Consider the following 21775-nt stretch of genomic DNA (forward strand, 5'->3'; position numbering starts at 1 on the left):
ATGATATATATATATATATATATATATATATATATCACCTTAGACCATACTTAATTTCCAAATGAAAACAAATAAGCACACATTTTTTCTTTTACCTGACGATACTCAATTGGCCTGCATATAACTGGAAACAAATTAAATCTCTCCAGAATAGGGTGCAAATCCTTGGGCAACATTCATTCTTAAACTTGATATCTTACAATTTAAATAGTATAATACGAACAAAACAGCATTACAGTCCTCGTTTCTGTAACTGATCACGTGGTTGAAGTTCATATTTATCACTACCTTCTTCCACTACCCATTCCATGCTCCCTTTACCCTCAGCAAGCACTTCAGCTGGTCGTGGTTCTTTGCCTGGTGGGGTGAACAAACCTTCATTCCTGAAGTCTCAGAGCCATCAGTGGTCCTGCCTGGATTGTGTTGTTGCAGTTTTCCATTGATTTTAATCACAGGGCATGTTAGTACTAATAGACACCACAGGGGATCTCCTATATTCCAAGAAAACTCTTCTTTACCTCCATTATGTAGTTGCAGTCCTACTTCCTTCTGATAGTCAGGGTCAATAATATAATCCCCTTCTTGGTGTGTTGATCCAGAGGCATAAGTAGCCCAAAGTGACCAGGTGACAATCTTAACTTTCAGTTCAATGGTAACACTGTTGTTTCTCCTGGAGAAAGCACACCCCATTTTGGAACTAAAACCTGTAAACCAGCAGAACTCAGGATAGCAGGGAAAGGAAGCAAAACTTTTCCTAGTGGATCACTAGGAGTAATAGTGAGTGGTACCACACACATTTCCACCCCTTGGTTCCTGGACCCATGGATCCTGGCTATGGGAGAAACAGCACCATACAGCGGACGCTGATTCAGAGCATACACAGCTTCCTGGAGAACATTACCCCAGCTTTTCAAGTTTTTGCCACCTAGTTGGCATCGTAATTGAGTTTTCAAAAGGCCATTCCACTGTTCTATCAATCCAGCTGCTTCTGGATGATGGGGAACATGGTAAGACCAGAGAATTCCATGAGCATGTGCCCATTCCCACACTTCATTTGCTGTGAAGTGTGTTCCTTGATCCGAAGCAATGCTATGTGGAATACCATGACGATGGATAAGGCATTCTGTAAACCCACGGATAGGAGTTTTGGCAGAAGCATTGTGTGCAGGGAAAGCAAACCCATATCCAGAGTATGTGTCTATTTCAGTTAGAACAAATCGCTGCCCCTTCCATGAAGGGAGTGGTCCAATGTAATCAACCTGCCACCATGTAGCTGGCTGGTCACCTCGGGGAATGGTGCCATATTGGGGGCTGAGTGTGGGTCTCTGCTGCTGGCAGATTGGGCACTCAGCAGTGGCTGTAGCCAGGTCAGCCTTGGTGAGTGGAAGTCCATGTTGCTGAGCCCATGCATAACCTCCATCCCTACCACCATGACCACCACTTTGTTCATGAGCCCATTGGGCAATAACAGGAGTTACTGGGGAAAGATGTTGACTGGTATCCACAGAACGGGTCATCTTATCCACTTGATTATTAAAATCTTCCTCTGCTGAAGTCACCCTCTGGTGTGCATTCACATGGGACACATATATCTTCATGTTTTTAGCCCACTCAGAAAGGTCTATCCACATACTTCTTCCCCAGAGCTCTTTGTCACCAATTTTCCAATTATGGTCCTTCCAAGTCCCTGACCATCCATCCAAACCATTAGCAACAGCCCATGAGTCAGTATACAAATGCACCTCTGGCCAGTTTTCCTTCCAAGCAAAATGAACAACCAGGTGCACTGCTCAAATTTCTGCCCACTGGGAGGATTTCCCCTCACCACTGTCCTTCAAGGACACCCCAGAAAGGGGTTGTAATGCTGCAGCTGTCCACTTTCGGGTGGTACCTGCATATCGTGCTGAACCATCTGTAAACCAGGCCCGAGTTTTCTCTTCCTCAGTCAATTCACTGTAAGGAACTCCCCAAGAGGCCATAGCTCTGGTCTGGGAAAGAGAAGGTAATGTGGCAGCAGGAGTGGAAACCATGGGCATTTGGGACACTTCTTCATGTAACTTACTTGTGCCTTCAAGACCTGCTCTGGCTCTATCTCGTATATACCATTTCCATTTTACAATAGAATGCTGCTGTGCATGCCCAACTTTATGGCTTGGTGGGTCAGACAACAACCAACTCATGTTCAGCAACTCAGGTCTCATGGTAACTTGGTGGTCCATGGTTAAGCGTTCAGTCTCTACTAAGGCCCAGTAGCAGGCCAAAAGCTGTTTCTCAAAAGGAGAGTAATTATCTGCAGCAGATGATAAGGCTTTGCTCCAAAATCTTAAGGGACTGCATTGTGATTCTCCTATAGGGGCCTGTCAAAGGCTCCAGACAGCGTCTCTATTTGCCACTGACACTTCCAGCACCATTGGATCTGCTGGATCATACTGCCCAAGTGGCAGAGCAGCTTGCACAGCAGCCTGGACTTGTTGCAGAGACTCCTCTTGTTCAAGTCCCCACTCAAAATAAGCAGCTTTTATAGTCACTCGATAAATGGGCCAGAGTAGCACACCCAAATGAGGAATATGTTGTCGCCAAAATCCAAAAAGACAAACTAGGTGTTGTGCCTCTTTTCTGGTTGTGGGAGGGGCCAGATGCAGGAATTTATCCTTCACCTTAGAAGGGATATCTCGACATGCCCCACACCACTGGACACCTAGAAATTTTACTGAGGTGGAAGGCCCCTGTATTTTTGTTGGATTTATCTCCCATCCTCTGACACGCAAATGCCTTACCAGTAAATCTAGAGTAGCTGCTACTTCTTGCTCATAGGTACAATCAACATGATATCATCAATATAATGGACCAGTGTGATGTCTTGTGGGAGGGAGAAATGCTCAAGGTCTCTGTGAACAAGATTATGACATAGCGCTAGAGAGTTGATATACCCCTGAGGTAGGACAGTGAAAGTATATTGCTGACCTTGCCAGCTGAAAGCAAACTGTTTCTGGTGGTCCTTACTAATAGCTATTGAGAAAAAGCCTTTGCCAGATCAATAGCTGCATCCCAGGTACCAGGGGATGTATGGATTTGCTCAAGCAATGATATTACATCTTGAACAGCAGCTGCAATTGGAGTTACCACCTGGTTGAGTTTACGATAATCCACTGTCATTCTCCAAGATCCATATGTTTTCTGCACAGGACAAATAGGAGAGTTGAATGGGGATGTGGTGGGAATCACCACCCCTGCATCTTTCAATTCCTTAAGAGTGGCAGTAATCTCTGCAATCCCTCCAGGAATATGGTATTGCTTTTGATTTACTATTTTGCTTGGTAGGGAAAGTTCTAGTGGCTTCCTTTTGGCCTTTACCACCATAATAGCCCTCACTGCATGAGTTAGAGAACCAACGTGGGGATTCTGCCAGTTGCTCAGTATGTCTATGCCACTTATACATTCCAGAACTGGGGAAATAACTACAGGTTGGGTCCGGGGACCCACTGGACCCATTGTGAGATGGACCTGAGCTAAAACTCCATTGATCACCAGGCCTCCATAAGCCCCCACTCTGACTGGTGGACCAGAGTGACGTTTTGGGTCCCCTGGAATTAATGTCACTTCTGAACCAGTGTCTAATAATCCCCGAAATATCTGGTCATTTCCTTTTCCCCAATGCACAGTTACCCTGGTAAAAGGCCATCGGTCTCCTTGGGGAAGACTTAGAGGAAGGTTAACAGTATAAATTTGTGGCAGTGTAACAGGTTTCTCCTCCATAGGGACCTGGCCTCCCCTTCATTCTAGGGGCTCAGGATCTGTAAACAGTTTCAAGTCTGGAAATTGATTAAGGGGCTGTGACTTTGTGTTTTTGTAATTCAGGTTAGACTTCTGTTCCCTTGACCTAGAACTCTTTTGTTTATACAGCTCCAACAAGGATTTAGTAGATTGCCCTTCTATTGTCTTTCTAGGCACTCCATGATTTACCAGCCAATGTCACAAATCTCTGTGTGTCATATAATTTTGATGCCTCCATTGAGTTTGTTGTCTATTATAATAGCTGCATCTACCCTGTCTTTGGTGATTAAGTGCTGCCACCTGGCTTCTGCCAACTCGGGATCCTGTCATCCCCATTGTGTTTAAGAATTCCAGCTCAGTGACAGCAGTTCCTACAGTAATATCTGACCTACAGAGAAGTTCAACCACAGAGCTCTTGAGGGATGATGGTGCTAGTCTCACAAACTTATTTCTCACTGTTCTGGTAAAAGGTGCATCCTCTGGACATTCCTGGGGTGTAAGAGCAGGCTTTGCATGATAAATCCACTCTAACATCCCAGTCTCTCTAAGCCTCTGGATCCCCTCATCTACATTTTACCAGGGCAGTTCTGGCATTTCAATCTCGGGTAATGTTGGCCACCTTTTTTTTTTTTTTTTTTTTTTTTTTTACAGAGAGAAGGAAGGAAGGATAGAAGGAAGGAAGGAAGGAAGAAAGGGAAACATCTTTAAACATTTTCTTGTTTTATTGTATTCTGTTTCTCCGTTTTTTGTTACATGGGCTGGGGCCGGGAAGCGAACCGAGGTCCTCCGGCATAGCAGGCAAGCACTCTGCCCGCTGAGCCACCGCGGCCCGCCCTGTTGGCCACCTTTTGATCCACGTTTCAACCAACCACCCAAACAAGCTGTTAACACCTTTTCTAACTGCTCTAGCTATAACATTGAATGCAGAATCTCTGCTTAGTGGTCCCATGTCAATAAATTCAGCCTGATCCAGCCTTATATTCCTCCCACCAATATCCCGCACTCTTAAAATCCATTCCCACACATATTCCCTTGATTTCTGTCTGTATAAATTGGAAAACTCACACAGTTCTTTGTGAGTATAATGTACCTCCTCATGTGTGATACTTTGTACCTCACCTTTAGGGGCCTGTTGGGACTTTAGTCTAGTTATAGGCCTAGAAGAAATGAGGGATGGTGGGGGTGGGTCATGAAAAGAATTAGAAATATCTTCCAAGCCATTTGCTTCAGGGCTTTCATTTCCAGTTTCATCTGGTGAAACAGGATTAATAACTCTAGGGCTAATCCCTTCAGGAGGAGGTTGGGTGGCCAATTCCTCAAGGCAGGCTGGAGGTGGAGCGGCTATGTCCTCAGGACAGACTATTACAGGGTTATCTAATGAAGTCTCAGCATGGTCTAGGGTTTCAACCCCACCCCCAACATCATTATAAATGCATATGTCACCATTCCATTTTTCAGGATCCCACTTCTTTCCAATCAATGCCCTCACTTTAATGGCAGACACCATGCAAGATTGAGATTTCAGTTTACGTTGTAAAGTTGCTCCTCTAACAATAAGATTCTGAGTCTGATTTTCAGAGATCTCAAGTCTACGGCTACAGGAAATAAAATTTTCCTTCAGGATACTCATAGAAACCTCTACATCTTTCAGACGGCACTTAAGCTTCTTGTTTGAAGCCTTAAGCCCATCCCTTTCACCCTTTAATGTAGACAGTGTATCTAAGAACAACCAACCAACATCTATATAACTCTTATTTCTACAAAACTCTGTAAAGGTGTCAAAAACATTATCCCCCAGGGTCTGGTTTTGTACAAGCGAAGCATTAGGAGAATTGAATGATGATATTTTGACTATCTCCTTTGCCAACTCAGTCTATGGATTGGGAGTGTCATTCTGATTACGGAAATCAGATTCTTTAGTGTCTCTGAGTCCAGTCAGAGAAGAAAACCACTCATAAAAACCCATTTTTAAGATTCTGTTCCTTAAGAACCACTCCTGGTACCAAGATTTATTAGTTAGGGTTCTCTAGAGAAACAGAATCAACAGGGAACACTTGCAAATATAAAATTTATGAAGGTGTCTCACGTGACTGTAGGAACACAGAGTCCCAAATCCACAGGGCAGGCTGTGAAGCCAATGACTCCAATGGATGGCCTGGATGAACTCCACAGGAGAGGCTCACCAGCCAAAGCAGGAATGGAACCTGTCTCCTCTGAGTCCTTCTTAAAAGGCTTCCCATGATTGCATTTAGCATCACAAATTGCGGAAGACACTCCCCTTTGGCTGATTACAAATGGAATCAGTTGTGGATGTAGCTGACGTGATCATGACCTAATCCTATGAAATGTCCTCATTGCAACAGACAGGCCCAATCAGATGAACAGGTACCACAACTTGGCCAAGTTGACACCTGTCCCTAACCATGACACTATTGTAAATGGAATATTTTTTTTCTTGATATCCTCCTAAGATTGCTCATTACTAATGGATTGAAACACTATTGATTTGGGGGTGTTAATCTGGAACCCTACCACTTTGTCATCCTCATTTATTTTCTCTAGTTGATTTGCTGTAGATTTTTCAGGATTTTTGACATGTAGTACAAATCATCTGCAACAGTGATGAAAAGAAACGTCTTCCTTTCCAATTTGAATGCCTTTTATTTATTTTTCTTTTCTAATTACTCAGGCTAGAACTTCCAGAACAATGTTGAATAGCAGTGGTGACAGTGTGGTTCCTTGTCTTGTTCCTGATCTTACAAGGAAAGCTTTCAGTCTTTCCACACTGAGGATTATGTTAGCTATGGGTTTTTCACATATTCCCTTTATTGTGATGAGGAAGTTCTCTTCTATTACTATTCTTTGAAATGTTTTCATAAAGAAAGGAGGTTGATTTTTGCCAAATGCCTTTTCTGCATCAATCAAGATTTTCATGTCTTTTTTCTGGTTTGATTTGTTGTTTTGATATATTACATTAATTGATTTTCTTATGTTGTACCATCCTTTCATACATGGAATAAAATCCACTCGGTCATGGTGTATAATTCTCTTCATGGGATACTGAATTCTATTTGCAGTGATTTTATTGAAGATTTCTGCATCTGTATTCATTAGAGACATTGGTATGCAATCTTCTTTTCTTATAATATCTTTTTCTGGTTTTGGTATTAGGGTGGTGTTGGCGTCATAGGATGAGTTAAGTAGCATTCCTTTCTCTTCAATATTTTTGATGAGTTTGAGCAAGATTGGTACTAATTATCTCTTGAATGTTTCATACAATTCAAATGTGAATCCATCTGGTCCTGGACTTTTCTTTTGGGGAAGCTTCTTGATGATTCATTCAATCTCTTTACATGTGATTGGGTTGTGAGGTTATCTATTTCTTCTTGAGTCAACTTTGGTAATTCATGCCTTTCTATAAATCTGTACTTTTCATCTGTGTTATCTCATTTATTGCATATTGTTGCTCATAGCTTTCTCTTATTACCTCATTTATTTTTTTCAGGGTCAGTGGTTGTGTTTCATCTTCAATTTCTGATTTTATTTATTTCATCCTCTCTCACTTTTGTCAACCTAGCCAAGGGTCCATTGATTTTATTAATTTTATCAAAGAACAAACTTTTCTTTTTGTTGATTTTCTCAATTGTTTTTGTGTACACAATTTCATTTATTACTGTTCTAATTTTCATTACTTCTTTCCTTTTCTTTGTTTTGGGGTTAGTTTGCTTTTCTTCCTCTAGTTCTTCCAAGTGAACAGTTGATTCCTCAGTATTCTGTTTCTTCTTCTTTTATATAGGCATTTAAGGCAGTAAATTTCACTCTTAGCATTGCCTTTGCTGCACTTCATAAATTTTGATATGGTGTGTTTTCATTTTCATTTCCCTCAAGATATCTACTGATTTCTCTCATAATTTCTCCTTTGATCATGGGTTATATAAAAGTGTGTTGTTTAGCCATCATGTATTTTTTATTTTTTATTTTTATTGACTTTCAACTTCATTGGATTGTGATCTGAGAAAGCATTTTGAATGATTTCAATCCTTTCAAATTTATTTGGACTTACTTTGTGTACCAGCATATGATTAATCTTGAGAGTGATCCATAAGCACTTGAGAAAATTGTGTGTCCTGCTGTTGTGGGGTAAAATATTCTGTAAATATCTATTAAGTCTAGTTCATTTATTGTAGAATTCAAATTCCTTGTTTCTTTATTGATCCTCTATCTATATGTTTTTTCCATTAGTAAGAGCAAGGAATTGAAATCTCCATCTATTATGGTAGAGGTGTCTATTTCTCCCTTAGGTGACGTCACTGTTTGCATCATGTACTTTGGAGCACTCTGGCTTGATGCATAAATATTTATGATTGTTATGTCTGTTATGTCTTGTTAAATTGTTCTTTTTATTAATACATAGTGTCATTATTTGTCACTTTCAATTTTATGACAGCAATTAAAAATAAGCATTGTTTATAGAGATTTAATGGAAAATGTGGGCACCATGTAAGACCAGTTGGCTCATGTAAGTAGAAAATTGTAGACTGTAAATAAGAATCCTGAACAAATACTAGAAATAAAAAAAACACTGTAATAAAAATGAAGAACATTTTTGATGGGTTCTTCAATAGATTAGAAATGGATTATGATAAAATTAGTGAGGCTAAATGAGTGTCAAGGAAAAGACATCCAAAAGTGAAAAGCCAAGAATTAAAAGAATGGAAATGTCAGAACACAATACCTAAGAATTTGGGGACAATTTAAAAAGGTGAAACATATGTGTAATGGGAATACAGAAAGAGTATAAAGACGGAAATGAAAAGAAGAAAAAAATGGTAGAGAAATGGCTGAAAATTTTCCGCAAAATAGAAGACACCAAACCATAAATCCAGGAAATTTAGAGAACATTATGCAGAACAAATAACAAAAATCTACACTTAAGCATATTGTCATCAGATTACAGAAAATCAGTGACAAAGAACAAAAAACATTATAGAAGCCATGTGAAAAAATGACCTTATCTATAGAGGAACAATATGATAATTACTTTGGACTTCTCTTGAAAATCTACACATACAGTAAGAAAATATGTGAAATATTTAAAGTATTAAAAAACTGTTATCCTTAGAATTCTGTATCCAAGGAAATGGCAGAAGAAAATACTGTATTCACATTAAAACTTAAATGTTAGTGGCTTAAGCTCCCTAATCAAAAGAAATAGAAAAGCAGAATGGATTAAACACAAGAGTCCAACTATGTGCTAGCTAATAGAGACTCACTTTAGACCACAACAAAAGTGGATTGAAAATAAAAGATTGATAAAAGATATTTCATTAAAGCAACAGGCAGAAAATAGCAGGAGTAGCCATACAAATATCAGACAAATTAAACTTCAAATGTAAAATATTTGAAATAGATAAAAAAGACACTATATATTAATAAAGGGGATAATTCATTAAGAAGATATAACAACCATAAATATTTATGCACCTAGCCAGTGTGCCCCTAAATACATGAGGCATACATTGACAACATGGAAAGGAGAAGTAGATACTTCTACAATAATAGCTGGAGAATCCAACACACCATCTCATCAATGGATAGAACATCTATACAGAGGATCAATAAAGAAACACAGATTTTGAATAGCTTCATAAATGAACTAGACCTAACAGACATCTGCAGAACATCACAGCCCCACCAGCAGAATATGCATTTTTCTCAAGTGCTCATGGATCATTCTCTAGGATAGATCACATGTTGGGTCACAAAGCGAGTCTCAATAACTTAAGAGATTATAAAGAACACTTTCTAGGATAATAATGGAACATAGTTGGAACTCACTAACATGAAGAAGTAGGTTCATGAATATATGGAGGCTAAACCACAATCTCTTAAGCAACTAATGTGCCAGGAAAGAGAGTACAAGAGAAATAAATAAATATTTCAGGACAAATGAAGAAGAGAACACAATATATTGAAACTTATGGGATGAAGCAAAGATAGTGCTGAAGGGCAAATGTATTGCCCTAAAGGCCAATATTACAAAGAAAGAAAGAGCAAAAATCTAGGAATTAACTGATTGCCAGGAGGAAGTAGAGAAGGAAAAGAAAACTAACTCTGAAGCAAACAGAAAGGAAGAAATAAAAAAGGTTAAAGCAGAAGTAAATGAAATTGAGAACATTAAAACAATAGAAAGAAGAAATGGAAGATGTTGGTTCTTTGAGAAAATCATAAAGTTGATGAACTTTAACTAGGGTGACACAAAAAAATAACAGAGAAGATGCAAATAAATAAAATCATAAATGGGAGGTAGGGTATAACCAGTGACCCACAGACATTTAGGAAATGATAAGAATATACTATAAGATATTTTATGCTAACAAATTAGACAAATTAGATGTAAAGAATAACTTTTTAGAAAAGCATCGACAACAAAGACAGAATCCAGAAAAATAAAAGACTTCAATAAGCCAATCACAAGTTTTTGATCACAAGGATCAAAAACCTTCCCAAAAATGAAAACTTCAAGAACAGATGGCTTCATATGTGAATTCTACAAAACATTCCAGAGATAATTATTACCAATCCTTTTCAAACTCGTCAAAAAAAATTAGAGAGAAGTGTTTTCTGTTTACCAGTAATGCCGAAATGCAATATACCAGAAATGGGTTGGCTTTTAAAAAGAGGATTTATTAAGTGACAAGCTTATAGTTCTAAGGCTAAAAGAATGTCCATACTGAGGCATTCAGAAAAAGATGCTTTGACTCAAGAAAGGCCAGTGGTGTTTGGAACATCTGTGTCAACTGGTTAAGGCATGTGGCCCACCCAAGTGGGCTTTATTCCAGGTATACAAGATTGATTCTACAGAAGAAAATAAATTAATATAACATGCCACACCAGTAAGTCAAAGTAGAAAAATCACATGGTCATCTCAATTGATGTAGAAAAGGCACTTGATGAAATTCAACATCCTTTCTTGGTGAAAACAATTCAAAAGTTTGTAATAGAAGGAAACTTCTTCAACATGATAAAGGGAATATATGAAAAGCACACAGCAAACATCAAATTCGATGGTGGATGACTGAAATCTTTCCTGTAAGATCAGGAACACTATATGGATGCCCCCAGAAACACCTTATTCAACATTATGCTAGCAGTTTTAGATCTATACCGATTAAGCAAGAAAAAGAAGTAAAAGACATGAATTGGAAAGGTAGAAGTAAAACTTTCTGGGTTTGCAGATGACATGATCCTATAAGTAGGAACTCCTTAAAACTCTAGAACAAAGATTCTAAAGCTGGGGTAGTGCAAGCGTAGTTCACTGGTAGAATTCTCGCCTGCCATGTGTGAGACTGAGGTTCGATTTCTGGTCCATGCACTTCCCAAAAAACAAACAAGCAAAACAAACAATCAAAACAAAAAGATTCTAGAGCTAATAAATTGTACATAATAGTGACAGGATACAAGATCAACATGTAAAAATCAGTAAAGTTTCTATACACTAATAATGAGCAATATGAGGAGGAAATCAAGAAAAAATTCCATTTACCATTGCAAACAAAAGAATCAAATATTTGGGAATAATTTTATCCAAGAATGGAAAAGATCTATACACAGAAACCTACAGAAATTGCTGAAAGAAATTAAAGAAGATCTAAATAAATGGAAGGATATACTGTGTTCATGGATTGAAGCACTAAATATAGGTAAGATGCCAATTCTTCCCAAATTGATTTATCGATTCAATGCAATACCAATTAAAAGCCCAACAACTTACTTTGCAGAAATAATAAAAAGCCAATAAGCAAATTTATTTGGAAATGAAGGATGCCCTAAATAGCTAAAGTATCTTGAGAAAGAGTAATGAAGTAGAAGGCCTTATACCACCTACTGTCAAGTCAGTGGCAGAATCAGAGTCTTTAGTTTATTTGACTTAAACTTTCTCTTTAATTTTCTCCTAGAAAGAGAGAGTGTATATAAAGTAGTGAATCTCAGTAGTGGTACATGATGAGGGTTGTGGTCACACAGAAATGTAACACCCATATTTCCCTTCAATGAAGCATTTGTGATTGCAGCTGCTCTATGTGCTATTGGTTGATGGCATGCAGCAGTTAGGTCCATCAGGGAGTGCCTCAACTTCAAACAGTCACCTTGTCTAGAGTTACACACTTTGCTAGATCCCAATAATTGAGTGATGCAGATCTGAAAAGGCCTGGCTATCCAATTCACTTTGGAAACTCAGAAGGACAACTCAAGCTCCAGAACTCCCCAAGATATTGACAAATACTTTTTATTGAGCTCACATCACAGCTGGGTGATGAAAGTGAAGACCAGGTAGGGAGCTTAGACTTTCTGTCTCATTGGCCAGAAATGAGTCTTTTCTTCCAAACTGTCAATGGAAACACAAGGGGAGCTTGGATTCTATCCACACATCAGAATAAGGAGGTGCTCCTCCACCTCTCAACTGGTTTGGTGATAGAGGAGGCCAAGACTTAGCAATAAATAGGATTCTCCAAACACAGTGTCAGCAAAGAACATGTGCTGAGATAGTACACTGATCTCCACTCAGTAGTAATGATGGAGACTCCCCCATTCAGTTGTCAGTACAGGTTGAATGAGAAACCCAGGCATCTACTTCAATTGACGTTAAGAGAAACTGCCTGGCCTTCACCTACCAGAAGGATATCAGAAAAAGCCAGATAAAACAGATGACTCATAGTTTTGTAATGTAGTACAAAATGTCAAGACTTTAAATGAAAATCACTAGTCATGCAAAGAACAAGGAAGATCTCAAATAGAATAAGAAAGGAGAATAGATGCCAACAACAAGATGAAAGAAATGTTAGAATCATTTGAAAATATTTCAAAGTAACCACAATAAAAATGTTTGAATAACCGATTACAAGTGTGCTTAAAACATGAAAAATGGAAAGACTCAACAAAGAAATTTCAGAACTGAAAAATGCAATCACAGAAATAAAAAGCTCAGTGAATAATTTCAAAAACAGCACAATATAGAGGACAGAGGAAAAAATCAGCAAAGAGGAAAATAGAAGAAGAGAAATTACCTGTGGTGGTTTGAAATGGTAAGTAAAAATGGCAATGAAAGCACATTCTTAAAGTTGACCCATTACAGTGGGTGTGAACCCATAGTAAGTAGAACGTTTTGATAAGCCTAATTCATTTCAGTTGTGGCTCATCTCAAATTAGGATTGGCCTTAATCCTTTTAATGACATCCTTTATAGGAGAATGAAATTCAGATTAGGAAGAAAAATGGAAGGAAGAAACTGAAGTCAAGGAATCCTGAAGAGAAGAGAGACCAAAATATGATGCCATTTGAGAAAGGAGTCAAGGATTTTTAGAAGCCAGTCTCCAGGGAGAAAGCAGCACTTGGATAATTTGGACATTTTACCAGCCACAAAACCATGATCAAATAAATTCTCGTTTTTTTTTTTTACCTCAGCCCATTTCATGATATTTACTTTGAATAGCCTAGGAAAATAAAACATATTTTAGTACTATGTGAGTGAGGTGCTACTACTGTAAATACGAAATGTGGAAACAGTTTTGGAATAGGGCAATGGGTACAGGCTAGAAGAACTGAGAAGTGCTTGATAAAAAATACTTAAATTACTGTGTTGAGACTGTTAATAGAAATATAGATGCTAAAGTTACTACTGATTAGTTCTTCTCAGAAAATTATGACGGTGTTATTGGAAACTGAAAGAGAGATGATAATTCTTTTAAAGTGGCAGAGAATTTGACAAAATTGAGTTCTGATATCAGGCAGAAAACAGAATTTTTGAGTTATGAACTTTGATATTTAGCTGAGGGTATTTCCAAGCTAAAGAGGAAAGTGTTGCATGTTTTCTCTTTGTACCTTATAGTAAAATGGGGGAGAAAATGAATAAGCTGAGAAATGAACTCCTGGGCACAAAGAAACTAGAAATTGATGGTTTGAAAAACTCTGATGTTTTGGAATGCAAGTCCCAACAGAACATGATCCATGGGAGGGTTTATATGGACAAAGAATCAGGCATTAGTTTCTGTGGAAGTCAGAATTTTAAATGCAGCCATCCAGGAAGGATTTGTGGAAATTTCTTTCATCTAGTGGTTTGGACCCCTGTGTATTATATTCAAAACCAACACTTTTTGTGACAGCTGTGTTACTGGAACCATTGCCAGCCTAGACTAAAAGAACAAGACTGAAGGAAAATTCTCTTCAGATGAGGTCCACAGAAGCTGAAGTCTGAATCAAAGACATCTTCTGTGTCCAAGGGGGTGGAACCAACCATATGTGTGAAAAGTGTTAGTCTACCCTGGCATTTGGAAGGAGCAGTCCTTCTATCTCATGGTTCAGGAAAGGTGTAGTCACCCCAGTGTTCTCAGAGGATGGAACCCATGCCTCAAGGATTGCAGGAGTCTGGTTGCCACCCAGATGCTTGAGGAGGGTGTAGCCTGTTACTCTGGAATTATGAAGATTGTGTCTACTTCTCAAGCACTTGGAAGCATGAGGACTGCCATTTCTTCAGGTGCAGATGACAAAACATTGTTCTATAGATTATTCTTAGACCTTGAATTCTAATTCTGCTGGTTTCCAGAAGTTCTTAGGACCTGTGCCCCTTTTTCCTTCCAATACAGATATGGGTTATTCTATGCCTGTCCTTGAATTGTTTATCAGAAGCATATAACTTGCTCCCTAGGTCTCATGGGTCCATAAGCAAAGAATAGTTGTGCCCCAATAAGATTATATCCATATCTGATTTTGATGGGATTTGTGCTAAGCATTGTTTCCAAAAAGATTCAAGGCTTTGGGATACTGTAATGCTATGAATGCATTTTTCCCATAGTAAGAATATATAATTTTGGAGTCCTCAGAGTGGATTGTGGTGATTTGAAGCTTTATGTACCACAGAAAACATGCTCTTAAATTTGTCCTATTTCTGTGGGTATGAACACATTGTAAGTAGGACCTTTTTGATGAGGCCACTTTGGTTAAGAAATGACCCCTTTAATCAAGGAGGATGTTAATCTTATTACTTGAACCCTTTATAGAAGAATAAAATTCAAACAGAGAGAGAGAAAGCTACAGACAGAAGGGCCAGAAGCTGAATATCAGCAGAACCTGAAGATGCCACTATGTCCCTTACCATGTGACAAACTAAGAAACAAGGATCACCATCAACCATCCCTAGAAACCACAGTCTTCAGGGAAAAAGTATCATCTTGATTATTTATTGATTTATAATTTTTCCAAGTCTCAAAGAGAAGCTAATAAATTCCAACTATTTAATCCAAACCATTTCACCATAATTGCTTCAGCTGCCTGGGAAATGAAAACATTATCTAATCTGAATGACAGAAAATACAGACTGAAAAAATAAGAGGCTTAGGGACCATAGAAAATATAGACTGAAAAAATAAGAGGCTTAGGGACCATGGGATTATAAAAAAGATGTACCATTTATCTTGTTGGAGTCCCAAAAGAGGAGAAAAGCATGGAGATAAGAAATATACTCAATGAATTAATGAAAGCAATTTTCCAAGATTTATCAAGAGATATAAGCTTTCATATTTAAGAGTGAGTGAATCCCAAATAAAATAAATCAAAAGAAATTCATGCCAAGACACATTATAAGTAAAATTCTGAAAATTAAAGGCAAAGAAAAAATATTGCAATGGCCAGTGAAAAATGGCACACTTTATTGGCAAAAACAGTTTGAATGATAGCGGATTTTTTCCAGAAACCTCGGAAGTCAGAAGGAAAATACAAATATATTTCAAATACTGAAAGAAAAGAACTATCAACCCAGACTCCTAATCCCAGAAAAATATCCTTTGGAATGAGGGGAACATACAAGGATTCTTAGATGTAGTGAACTAATAGAATTTGTTGCAAGCAGAACTACCATAAAAAATTGCGAAAGGAAATTCTCTAAATGGAAAAGAAATGATAAAATGAAGAGTTTTTGGTTACCAGAGAAGTGCAATAAGCAAAATATGGCCTAATAAACACACTTTCATTCTCTTAAGTTTTCTGAATTGTGCTTGACAGTTGAAGGAAAAACTGTAACACTGCCTGATGCTCTTCCAAATGAATGTAGAGGAAATATTTAAGAAAATTACATTACAAATTGGTGTGAGGAATAAAGGGGTATAAAATAGTTAAGGTTTCTATACTTCACTAAAACTTGCAAAATGACCAAACCAGTAGACATTTATATTTATAATAGATATTTTACATAAATATATAGTACACAAAGTAACTATTAAAAAATGACTGTACATTGAGATGTAATCAAAGACAATATATATAAATCAAAATAAAATTCTAAAATAACTTTCAAGTAACCCACAGGAAGGTAGAATTAACAAAAAGTAGGACACAAAACAGAAGCCTTAAAACCTAACCTATTGATAATATGTTTAAACATACATCTAAACAAACAAATTGAAAGGCAGCTACTGGCAGAGTGGATTAACAAGCCACCCAACTGTATATTCTATACAACATAAATATTGTTATATAGGCTGAATGAAAGTAAAAGAATGGAAAATATATTAAATTAAATATTAATAAAAAGAAAGAGTGACTGTGTTAATATCATATAAAGCTGATTTAAACACAAAGAAAATTGTGAGAGATAAAGAGATACTTTTATTAATGATAGAAGTCATTCTACCAAGAGGACATGGTGACTCTGGAAACTACTGGTGAGATTCCTTCTTCTAAATCTATATATTCTAATCTACACAGAATTTCATGGAAAAATGGAATTCAATCAAATTGCTCTAGTTAAAGCACATATAATATATTTGCAAGGCGCTGTTCTCCAAAGTTAAAGGAGAATGACATTTTCAAGTGGATGCTAATAAGATAATAAAGTACATCCATTCACAACAATGAGAAAAAATAGTCTGAATATGAAGAAGAAAATGACAATGATAAGCTTTATCATTTCAAAGGAATGTGAGTTGTTATCAGAAGAGAGAGAGAGAAAACATTGGAGTTGGGTCTTTATTCACGGAGAAAGTAGGAGTCCTCATCTGTGTTCTAGAACCTTGTGGAATGGGCAATGGTGTCCTAATTTAGGACAGTACATAAATGACCAGTTTCTGCTGGATAAATTCAAGCAACAAAATTCATAGTTGTCTCTATGTTTTGTGCTTCCTCAAAATGATGGGCTCTCAACTGAATAAGGATGGGATTTAATCCAATATGACTGAAGTCTTTATAACTAAGAGAAATTGGACATGGAGAAAACAACAACAACAACAACCAGAATTAGCCAGAAGTTGAAAGTCAATGGAACCCAGAAGAGAAAGAATATACTACCCTGTATACAACATGCAAAAGAAAAGCCGAGGAACCCCAAGGATTGCTAGCCAGAAGATGTCTATCCCAGGAGGAAGAAAGTCTTCTAGTCTCTGAAACCATGAACCAATAAGTGGTTAAGCCAAATAAAATAAAATAAAACAAAGGCCTCTCTTAGGGGAATAGTTATTGATTTTTGTTTTGTTCTGTTTTGTTTAGCATTCAGAAGGAAAACCAAAAGGGATTCAGCATCTGAAAAGTGCAGGATGTGTTTGGAGCTCTGAATTTGAATTATTATTATATCATGATGGTTATTTTTATTTTTCATTGCATTAGAGAGGGCACACTTGTATGACAACTCCTTCCTACATTAATTTGCAGGCCTGAGCACATGTAGCCATGCAATTTCTGCCAAGCTGGAAGTTGCAGGCATAATGTAGCTGCAAAGGGATAGCTGAGAGCAGAAAGTACAGTAATAGTTGTAGGCAATAAATCTGATGAGGATGCTGGGGAGATGTGGCCTCAAGTATAGAAAGTTCTTAGTGAATCATAGGAATCATAGGATAAATTATAATTAGAGGAATCATTTACACCTAGGGCTTGATTTGAGGAAAATTCATGAAAGCCCACAAACTATTTCTGCCCAAACATTCTAATGATCACACTAGAGCACCTGAAATAAAACCATTGCATTTTCACAGACTCTTTCAAATTATCTGTCAGTGATGGATCTTCTAAAATTATTTAATTCATCCAAACTACAAAGTGAGGAAACTAAAATAAGCTAGTATGAATCTTGAATGGTTAGATTAGAAAAATGGGGAGTGGTGGTTCTTTTTGACAACAGATAAAGTAAAACCCTCTCAGTTTGAAGATGGAGAAATTAACTGTCTTCACTTCCCCACCTTTCAAACCAAACTAATCTTGCTTTGTCTCCAGCATTTTTTTTATTGCTTTATGATCTCTTGTCTCTACTTCTTTAAGAGAATTATGTGGCTATTTCAGGCTGACAAGTGATTTTTTATCATGGTAATAATAGCTCAGAATAATAGAGATGATAATGAAATAAAACCTCTCTTATTTTACAAATGAGGAAACAGAAGACTCCTGATGTTATATGATTCCATTAAAATTATAGTCTTTTAAATCAGGTTTGTATAATTTTGGCCTGTATAATTCTAGTTCTTTTTTTCAATATACTCAACCACCTCCTGATTGTAAATAAACTCGAGATCAAGTAGAGAGCATAACCTGAGGTGCACAAAGACCTGAGCTTCATAAGCAGGATAACCTGCAGGAGTCACTCAGTCTCAACTACTGAAGCCCTCACTGAAGAATTCAGTAACAAGGCATGGCTATGTTCAGAAGGGAGCATGTTCTGCATCAAACAAGGGGTGAACTTTTCCAGATACAGAAATATTACCATAGCCCCAAACACAAGTTTGTTTTTAAATAAGGCTGAGTACCTTATACAGAATAAAAACTAAATAAATGTTTAGGGGGAAAAAAACAGATGATTAAACCTCAAAACATGTTAAGAGAAGTGTGACACTTTGGTGGGTGACTTACAGGGTTCACTTTCTCTCTCTGGACTTTATTTCCTCATCTGAAAGAAATGAATTCACTATTGTCTGCAGATGAGTTGACTAGAATATAAGCACTTCAACTTCTTTAAGTATTTGTGCCAAGCAGCAGTAAGTACCTATATTCCATTATCCATTACTATGATTATCTGTTTGCTCATCATTAGAAATAATACCATTGTTTTTTACATTTTTTAATCAGATATTTTAATTTTCCCTTGGGGAAAAATGTAACTGAATTCATTTCTGAGGGCTTTTTAGAACCTGGAGCTTGCAAAAGTTTGTTTCATGGAATTTTCTTTCCTCTACATGGTCATTCTTCTGGGAAATCTCATCATATTGAAAGTTTGTGCTTGCAACCTTTTCAAGACTCCTACATATTTTTTCCTTGGTTTTTAGTCCTGTGGACATTTGTTACTCCTTGGTGACAAACTCCAAGGTGATTTTTGACCTATTAGTCAAAAATAAAGCTATCACATATGTGGAGTGTATGTAAAACTCTGGGGTACAATTTCTTTGGTTGTACTAAGAACTTCATTCTTACTGTAGTGGCCTGTGATTCTATGTGGCCATCTGTAAACCCCTACACTATATGATCATCATTGACAGGGACAAATACAATAATATGTTCTTGGTGGTCTGGATAGGTGGATTCTTATACTCCGTTAACAAGGTGTCTCTGGTGCTCCAGTTACCCTTTTGAGGATCCAGTGAGATTGATAACTACTTTTGTGAAGTTTACCCTGTGCTGAAAATTGCCTGCACAGACACATTTTTTGGTGGTGTTTGGATAGTCAATAACGGGGCCATCACTCTGGGGAAATTTGTTATTTTGCTAAAGTTCTCATCTGACATCCTGATTGATATCCCTGAAAGAGCAGTCAGCAGAAGGCAGGTGCAAAGCTCTGTCTACCTTTGGCTCCCAAATTGTGGCTGTAGTCATCTTTTTCAGCCTCTTCACTTTCATGTACATGTTTCCTGATACTACCTTCTCAGAAGTTTAGATGGTGGCTGTCTTTTACACTATTATCACTCCCATTTTAAGCACCCTGATTTATACACTGAGAAATGCAGAAGTAAATAATGCAATGAAGAAATTGTGAGACAGGAAATTTTTCTGACAGGTTTACAGCAAACAGTTGGAAGTCATGAGGCTTTAAGCTGCTGACTTTAAATTTTTTCAGCCATTGGTTAACTCATCTGCACAATGAAGATAATAACAGCAAGCTCACAGTGTTGTTGGAACAAACACATGAGACAAAACTCATTTTACAGATGTAATATTTATCATCATTACTATTACATTTATTCTCAAATTTAGTAATCAAACAATATTCTAAAATATCTAGGTCAGAGAAATTTATTAAACTAAGAATATTATTAGGACATTATTCAGCATTATTTTATCCCCATTTGGCCTCTTTGTTATTTCAATTAGAGTGAAAGTCTGCTGTCAAGTTTTTAAAGTTGCTTTCTAGCATTTAGAACTGTGATTGGAACATAGCAAGAACTCAGTTTGTGTATATTACCTGAAAGAAAGAAAGCATAAAAACTAGCAGAGATCTGAACTAAAGCGTTTTGTGCTTTGAAACACAGTCTGGCAAAAAACAAATTTAGTAAGCTTGTAATGAAAGAAGGGTATGAAGAATGTAAAAAAGATAAAACACATTTAAAAGACAAAAGACCTGTTATCCTCTGATCTTTGAAAAACTTTTTCTTTTCTATTCAATTCATTGTCTTTGTCCATCAAAGAATGTTGAACAAATTTACCTTTAATTGTAGCTTCCATAAATATTCCTCTTCTAACTGAACTCTAATCTTTACCTGTACTCTGCAGCCAGATTATCTATTAATATGAAGTGAGTAATAGGAAAACTAGAACAAACTGAATAAAAAGAGGTACCTATGTGCTCACTTTAGCAGCACATAAACTAAAATTGGAGCAATACAGAGAAGATTAACAATTGCATAAGGATGATACACAAATTTGTGAAGAGTTCTATATTTTTACAGTTTGAAGTAAAAAAATTTCCAAAATGTGTGCTAAATAATCATTAAAATGTTTCCAGGGTGCATGGCTGGTTCAGCGGTTAGAATGCCTGCCTTTCATGTGGGAGACCTGGGTTCAATTCCTGGACCATGCACCCCCAAAAAAATAATGTTTGCTACATAAAAGAAAAAAAATAGTTACCTATGAAGTATACTTCTGTCTTAATACATTTTACTGAAATGCATGTTTGGGAAACCATATGTCCTCCAATGTTTCAACTTAACATCTTTAATAAATGCAGTAGCCCTTTTCTCACTGCTTTCTTGATTTACCTAATCTGAATCCTCAGCTATGAATTTCAGAGAGTTTAATTCTGGAGGAACAAACATAAACGTTTTGCATATGATCTGACACTTTAGTGATATGTGTTTCTTTCACCATGAGACACAAGCTTGGATTTTTTCCTGTAGCAGGTGAACATATTACTGACTATCCCTCTGTAATTGTCCCATTGCCTTTTCCACCAATCAGATTATCAAGTATTGTTTATGTGTTTATAGTTGTGGTTTATATATAATCATTGCTCACCTTAAGGTAAGTTAAGGTTTAAAAAATACTTGCCCGTGTGCTTACCACAAAACTAAAGATAGGAAAGGTCAAAAACAGCATGATATCTGGGTTAGATAGGTTACCCAAGGTGACAAGATCCACTCTCTAGAATCACACAAATACGTGGTCATTGTCCCAGCATGAAAATATAGATCTCCATTTCCTCAATTTTAAAATGATGACTAGATTAGTGCTTCTCAAGCTTGGCTAGTAATTGGTGTCACCTTGAGAGATTTTTAAACAGATGATAATACCTAATCCAAGGGATTCAGCAGGCCAGGGTTAAGAGGTGTATAAAAATCTATATTTAAAAAAATTTTAGTGATTTTTTTGGCAGTTAGTGGTCACTGCTCAGGGAACTTGGATTTGGCATCACTCAGAAAAGACTTTGCTGTTCTTAGACCTTACAAGGTCTGTAAGTCAAAGGAATCCAAAGATCCTTACTTTGGATATATATCCCCCATCTGCTTTGCCTCCAACACAAAGAGAGATGAAATCAACCTGAT

The 21775-nt window shown here is 37.1% G+C and overlaps 1 non-coding gene and 1 pseudogene across 1 annotated transcript; both read left to right on the forward strand.

The window, feature by feature from the left end:
* The first annotated feature begins 8552 nt into the window (after positions 1–8552).
* LOC143645620 (olfactory receptor 4S2-like) lies at positions 8553–19773 on the forward strand (annotated as a pseudogene).
* Positions 19774–20577: 804 nt separating this feature from the next.
* LOC143647466 (U6 spliceosomal RNA) lies at positions 20578–20679 on the forward strand. The gene has a single exon (XR_013158094.1). It is a non-coding gene; the product is annotated as a U6 spliceosomal RNA (small nuclear RNA).
* The last annotated feature ends 1096 nt before the right edge of the window (positions 20680–21775 follow it).

Source organism: Tamandua tetradactyla, chromosome 9, assembly GCF_023851605.1.
Source record: "Tamandua tetradactyla isolate mTamTet1 chromosome 9, mTamTet1.pri, whole genome shotgun sequence".
NCBI classification, from domain to species: Eukaryota; Metazoa; Chordata; class Mammalia; order Pilosa; family Myrmecophagidae; genus Tamandua; species Tamandua tetradactyla.